Source organism: Carlito syrichta, unplaced genomic scaffold, assembly GCF_000164805.1.
Source record: "Carlito syrichta isolate Samal-C Ts95f unplaced genomic scaffold, Tarsius_syrichta-2.0.1 Scaffold153889, whole genome shotgun sequence".
In the NCBI taxonomy this organism is placed as follows: domain Eukaryota; kingdom Metazoa; phylum Chordata; class Mammalia; order Primates; family Tarsiidae; genus Carlito; species Carlito syrichta.
In genome coordinates, this window is record NW_007097985.1 from 162,649 (window position 1) to 170,012 (window position 7,364).

The following is a 7,364-nucleotide window of genomic DNA, read 5'->3' on the forward strand; positions in this document are numbered from 1 at the left end:
AAAAACAAAAAAAAAAAACGGATTCTGTAGGGCCAAGGTGGGGCCTGAGAGTCAGCAGTTCCAACAAACTCCCAAACGTGTCCAGGGCTGCTTGTCCAAGGACCACACTTTGCACATCAAGGGCCTAGAGATCATTAAATCTGACGACTGTGCTTTGCTGGGGGAGACAGGGAGCAATGTAACTTCACAGTAAGAGTGTGGGCACTGGAGTCATAGCATCTGGGTTTGAATCCCGCCTGTGTTCTGTGTGTGTGTGTGTGTGTGTGTACCTGTTGCTTAGTTTCAGTTCCTTCCTGTGAATTGAGTGTATGATGATAACAATGTGAGGGTGATAATAGTGTTGTGATGATGATGGATATGGCGGCGATGAGGCTGTCGACGGTGGTGCCGATGGTGGTGGTGGTGATGACGGGATAGTGACGATGGTGGTGATGGTGGTGGTGTTAGTGATGATGGTGGTGATGGGTCTTCACAGGGTGGATGTGAGACTTGAACAAGTTAATGCAAATAAGCTGGGCTTGGTGGCTCAGCCTGTCATCCAGCACCTTTGGGAGGCTGAGGTGAGTGGATTGCCTGAGCCCGCGGGTTCGAGACCCGCCTGGGCAGCGAGACCTCATCTCTACAATAAATCAAAAAATCAGCCGGGCGTGGGAGCGCGCGCCTGTAGTTCCGGCTACTCGAAGGCTGAGGCGGAAGGATCACCGGAGCCCAGCAGGCGAGGTTGCAGTGGCCGAGAGCGGCCACTGCACTCCAGTCTGGGCAACCGAGTGAGACTCCAACTCAAAAAAAGAAAAAAGAAAAAAGTTAATGCAAATAGTCTTGACAGGGGGCTCATCACAGAGCACATGCCTAAAGATGATGGCATCTATCGTGATGACAATTGCTGTCACCCACAGATGAAAGGACACGTCCATGGTCACAGAGCAGCAGGACCAGGGGCCTAAACTCCCATCAACATTCTCTAGTTCACCGCATAGCCAGACAAATGAGAGTATCAGAGAAATCGAATAAATGTTAGAATACCCATGACCCTGAATCAATGCTGAACCCAATGTGACGTTCCTCTGTGGGTAGGAGAGGTACGTCTGACCCCTACAGGCCTCAGGGCATCATTGCAAACACAGTCTTCCGTTGTCTGGGGGGGCTGATGGACAAAAGGGGGTTGTCCCATGAATCTGCATGGTATGGACATGTGCACTTTAAAAGGTACAAATAGGTACAAATAGGCTCCAGGTGGGAACTTGTTTCAAGTCACCTGACTCATTAAAGTGGCTCATCTGTGGAACTCTGTAGCTCACTTGAGGGGTCCGAGCAGAGGACACACCCTATGCGCAGGCCAGAGGAGAGAGGCAGTGTGCAGCACCCTGGTGACACCTCACTCCTGCTGCTGCCCTCCCCACCTCAATCCATCCTTGATAGGGCAGCCACAAGAGATCTTAAAATGGAATTGAGGTTATATCAGTCCTTTCTCAGAACCTTCCATGGCTCCCCATTACCCCTGGAATAAAATTCAAACACTTCCACAGACCATGTGGTCCTAAGTCGAGCTGGTCTTTTCTCTACCTCAGGGCCTCTGCACATGCTGTTCCCTCTGTCTGAAACACCATTCCCCCCTTCATTTGGTTGACTGCACTTCATCCGCAGGACTCAGCTTAAGAGACAGCTTTGGCCGGGCTCGGTGGCTCAGCCTGTAATCCCAGCGCTTTGGGAGGCCGAGGTGAGTGGATTGCCTGAGCCCGCGGGTTCAAGACCCGCCTGGGCAACTCGGCGAGACCTCATCTCTACAATAAATCAAAAAAATTAGCCAGGCGTGGTAGCGCACGCCTGTAGTTCCAGCTCCTTGGAAGGCTGAGGCGGAAGGATCGCCGGAGTCCAGCCAGTCGAGGCTGCGGTGGCCGGGAGTGGCCGCTGCACTCCTGTCTGGGTGAGTGTGAGACTTCAACTCAAAAAAAAAGAAAAAGAAAAAGTCAGCTTCTCCAGAAGGCCCTCCCTGACCACCCCTACAAATCCTCTACTCTGGCCCTGTGTCTCTTTCCTTCCTGGATCGCATCACTCTTGGAAATTACATTATCTCATTCGCAAGATTTCTGTATTTTCTCCCACTCAAGTGGAGATAGGTGGGGATAAGCTTGTCTCCTGCTCCAGAGAAGGCAAACCCAGGTGGGGCAGGGGCTGTGTCTGTCCTGTCGACCACTCTTTCCTCAAGGTCCTCCCATGCACCAGTGCCTGGCACCCAGTCGTTGCTTTTCAATATTTGCCCAGGGAGAGGCTAGGTCTGGCACCTGGCGTGGCTGAGATGGGCACGAATGGAAGCTATGCCCTGGAGTTCTGTTTCCCTCCTCCCCGACAGCAACGACGAGCTCTGTGCCTCTGGGAAAAGCATAAGTGATATCTGGCTTACTCACCCTGACACCCTGCCCAGTGCTCAGTATCCACAGATGCTGAGAAATGTACAAGTACGTGTTGATACCAAGTCTACTGGAGTTTCCTGTAATCACACAGGGACAGCAATATGAAGGGAGGTCGTTTGGCCACAGGAAGTAGAATCTTATTGGATGTGACATATTCCCCCGAACAGAGCCTTGCCCAGATTTCCCTGGTAGAGTTGACAGACTGCTTAAATGAAATATACTCTAAGCTGGGCACAGTGGCACAAGGCTGTAGTCCTAGCTATTCAGGAGGCTGAGGCAGGAGGATTGCTTCAGCCCACAGGTTTGAGGCTGCAGGGTGCTTCAATTGTGCCTGTGAATAGCCACTGCACTGCAGCCAGGGCAATATAGTGATACCATATCTATAAAAAAAAAAAAGAATATATATACACACACACACACACTATCCCCCCCAAATATACATGGACTACCCCCAAAAACCCGGAATGTATTTATTAAAAATTGTGTCTTTATTCCTACATGTTTAAACTTCAGTCACGGTCGGGCGCGGTGGCTCAAACCTGTAATCCCAGCACTTTGGAAGGACAAGGTGAGAAGATTGCCTGAGCCCAGGGGTTCGGGACCAGCCTGGGCAACTTGGTGAGACCTTGTCTCTACAATAAGTCAAAAAATTAGCTGGGTGTGGTGGCACACGTCTGTAGTTCCGGTCACTTGGAAGACTGAGGCAGAAAGATCGCCTGAGTCCAGCAGGTCGAGGCTGCGGTGGCCGTGAGCGTGCCGCTGCACTCCAGCCTGGGCGACAGACTGAGACTCCAACTCAAAAAAACCCCCAAACTTCAACCACCTTTAAAGTACTCTCCTTCTGATGCATTTATGCCTGTTGAGATGCTTTTTCCACTGCTCAAAACAGTTTTTGAACTCATCAGTTCTGATGCCCTTTAGAGAGTCTGCCTTTTTTTGTTTCACTTCTTCCGCATTGGCAAAACGTTTCCTTTTGAGGACTTTTGCCATCCAGGGAAACAAAAAAAGTCACTCAGGGTGAGATCAGGTGAATATGGACCGTGGGGCATGGGGGTCATGCCCTTTTTGGTCAAAAACTGCTAAACACTAGCCTGGTGTGGGCAGGTGCATTGTAATGCTGGAAGAACCAGTCACCTGTTTGCCACAACTCAGGACTTTACCTCTTCAGTGCAGCCTCTCACAACACTAGCTGGTACAGTGATGCCAATGGGTTCCTACAGCACTGACCTAGTGGAAGAAGTCTGTACTACAAGGCACCCACCCTCCAAAAGATAATTCTAGTTTTTTGGGGGGCCCCTCTCAAATTTACACGCACACACTCTAAACATGAATTATCTCATAACTGGAGACTTGGGAAGAGGGGGAAATCTTATCTCCTACTCCAATTTATCTCTTAATACAGACATTCAAGCTGCCAGGAAGAAAACAGGCGCCTGGGCTTTGGAGTTGGACGGTTGAGGCTCAGATCCTGGATGAGCTACATGCCCCAGGGCAGTCATTTAACCTCTCCAAGACCCCATTTCCTCTTCTGTAAAATGGGCACATGAGCCATAAAGAATTAGCCTGGGCTCAAAGAAAGGTTTGACCATTTGCCCCCAGCTCCTGGGGAATAAATAATTCTAAGCCCCTGGAAAGCTTTTCCTATGAAACATGTCTTTGTTTAACTGGGACTCGGGACCACGCCAGATAGCCTGTGCTAACAGAGTGTTTGGTACTGGGGTCCTTGGACCATGTGGTATAAGCTCAACCTCTGGAGGGATTCAAGATCAAGTTCAGCCTCGCCTGTGGTTAGCCGTAGCCACACAACTGACTCTCAGTAAAAACTCTGGATACTGGCCAGGCTCGATGGCTCAGCCTGTAATCCCGCACTTTGGGAGGCCAAGGTGAGTGGATTGCCTAAGCCCACGGGTTCAAGACCCGTCTGGGCAGCTTGGCGAGACCTCATCTCTACAATAAATCAAAAAATTAGCCGGGCGTGGTAGTGCGCACCTGTAGTTCCAGCTACTTGGAAGGCTGAGGCGGAAGGATCGCCAGAGCCCAGCAGGTCGAGGCTGCGGTGACCAGGAGCGTGCCACTGCACTCCAGTCTGGGCGACAGAGTGAGACTCCAACTTGGAAAAAAAGAAAAAAAGAAACTCTCGATACTGAGGCTCAGTGATCTTCCCTGGTAGCAGTACTCTGCATTTTGGTCACACATCACTGCTGGGAGAAATCAGCGTGGTCTGCACGACTCCTTGGGGAAGGACATCTAGAAGTTTGCTCCTGGACTCGCCCTGTATACTTCTTGGCTAACTTGGTCCCGTAGCATCCCCAACACCTTGGCTGATTTCAGACAACATCCTTTTACTGTAAGGAACCATCACCATGAGTGTAACAGCTTTTCTGAAGTTCTGTGGGTCCCTCTGGTGAATTACCAAGCCTGAGCATGGTCTTGGGGACCCCTGGACTTGAACATGGTATCAAAATTGAGGATGATCCCGGACCCCTTAATTTGCAACTGGCATCAACAGTGAGGGTGCTGTTGGAGACTCCTGAACCCCACAGCCCCCCAACAACCCCCCTCTCGAGGTATCAAGAAGATGAAGTGAGATGATGTTTATAAAACCCTCAAGCCGGGCTCAGTGGCTCAGCCTGTAATCCCACACCTTTGGGAGGCTGAGGTAAGTAAATTGCCTGATTCTGCGGGTTCGTGACCCGCCTGGGCAACTTGGTGAAACCTCATCTCTACAATAAATCAAAATGAGCCGGGCATGGTAGCGCGCACCTGGAGTTCCAACTACTTGGAAGGCTGAGGCAGAAGGATCGCCAGAGCCCAGCAGGTTGAGGCTGCGGTGCCGGGAGCAGCCAATGCACTCCAGTCTGGGTGACAGAATGAGACTCCAACTCAAAAAAAAAAAACCCTCAGCCCAGGGCCCAGTCCAGAAGAAGTGTTCAACAAAGATGCGTCACTCCCATGGTGACTCCTGTTTGCTGTGGGACTAAGTTCAGAGGAGGTTGAAATCCTGGCTCCCGCACTCACCGCCATGGGTCCTTTGTAAGTATGAGTTAATTAATAGACACGAATCCCCTAAGACAGGCCCAGTACACAACATACGCTCCATGTACTGGTTTTTATCATTGAAACAGGCACCAAACTCTGAGTCAGAGGATGCCAGGCCCAACCCTAATGCTAGCACCAGCCAGCCCCACGGTCTGGTCTGCGGGAATCCCATGTCCTTGTTGGGAGAAGGAGAGGCTGAAATCCACGCTTCCGTGAAGCCTTCCCAAACCTGTCTCAATCCTCAAGTTGCCCACACAGCAAGTTGGTTATCAGTAAAGATATGCCCACACCCTGACGCAAACTAGAGAAGCGTGATTGATTTACCTGTCAAAACTTCCGGTGCGGGACTTGGCCTGTCCCTGTCTGACCTGAAGGGGAGGATCCATGGGAACACAGGCTGAACACAGGCGAGACAGACGGCCCTGCGGGAGAGGAGGGAAGGGCATGGGGACGGGCACAGTCCAGCCTCTGCCTCATCTGCTGCGGTTCACCCAGTCAGCCATATTTACTTTGCGTACCTGCTATGTGCAGTGGCCAAGACATGGGAAGACCAACCATAAACAAGTAAAGAAGTGAACAGAGTCATCTCAGCTGATGGCCAAGCTCTGAAGAAAATGAATTAGAGCCATGACATGCAGAGAGTTTGGGCTGAGAAGGAGGGGCCTGCCACTGTCGGGGAGATAAGAAGAGATAAGTAACACCACAACTCTCATCCAGATTTTTTTAAATGAGCCTGTATTAAAGATTGTATTAACTCATTATTAATGAGGGAACCAGGCCATGTTACAACTAGTTCAAAGGAGAAAAAGAATAGACACATTTCTAGATCAGAATGTTGAAATGAATTTGCATATAGGCACGAAACTGGCTTCTTCCACAACGGGAAAGAGAAACCAGCTGAACTGCCCCAGACACAATTTATTTGCATAAATGAGAATCATTCGCACTGCCATGGCTTCTCTACAGCTTGGAGCACTGCAGAGTAGTACAAAGGCTATGAAAAGCTGGGATCAGACAGCCGGCAGCAGACTTCTTTATGCCAGGTAATGAGAGGGGACATCTGAGCCAAGATGATATGCTAGAGAGTCCTGTGCAAAGGTCCGGGAGGAACATTCCCAGCAGAGGGGACACCAGGTGAAAGGGTGCAGTCAGGAGGGAGGGAGGGAGTGTGTGTTTAAGAAATCAAAAGAAGGTCACTGGAACTGGAGCCAGTGACAAAGAGGCTAGCGGGCATGAGGGAGGGACAGGCAGGAGCCACAGCCAGATGGCTGCTGGAGCCATGGTATAGGTGGGAATTTTGTCATAAAAATGATGAGAAGCTGTCAGGCATGGTGGCTCATGCCTGTAATCCCAGCACTTTGGGAGGCAGAGATGAGAGGATTGACTGAGCCCATAGATTCGAGACTAGCCTGGGAAATCTGGCGAGACCTTGTGTCTATAATAAATCAAAAAATTAGCTGGGCTAATTTGATGAGAAGCCCTGCGGAACTTTGGGCAGGGAAGGGACAGGATCTCCTGTTTTGTTTTGTTTTTTAATAAATTGTATTGTATTTATTTTTATTTTTTGAGTTAGGGTCTCACTCTGTTGCCCAGGCTGGATTGCAATGGCAAGATCACAACTCACTGACGCCTCGAACTCCTGGGCTCAGGTGATCCGACTGCCTCAGTCTCCTGAGTAGCTGGTACTACAGGTACGTACCACCACACCCAGCTAGGATTTCACATTTTAAAAGAAGCCTTGTGGCTGCTGAGACTGTCACTATTTAAAATGACTGCAGGCAAAAGCCTAAATTTCCCACAAAGAAGTTTTCCTTAAGGGAGCTCAGGAAGTGATCCTGGAGCCAGAAATGAGAAAGAAGGCTGACAGACGGGCATTCCCTTCGGGTCCCCTTCCACGGTGGGAGCTTTTCTGTC

The 7,364-nt window shown here is 50.2% G+C and overlaps 1 protein-coding gene across 1 annotated transcript in view; it reads right to left on the reverse strand.

Moving 5' to 3' along the window:
• Positions 1 to 5,865, reverse strand: part of CUNH1orf127 (chromosome unknown C1orf127 homolog) — a 28,691-nt gene extending 22,826 nt beyond the window's left edge. Inside the window, exon 1 of the mRNA XM_008050856.1 lies at positions 5,775 to 5,865. The gene's annotated coding sequence lies outside the window, so the exon portion shown is untranslated. The remainder of the gene's footprint in view (positions 1 to 5,774) is intronic.
• Between the last annotated feature and the right edge of the window lie 1,499 nt (positions 5,866 to 7,364).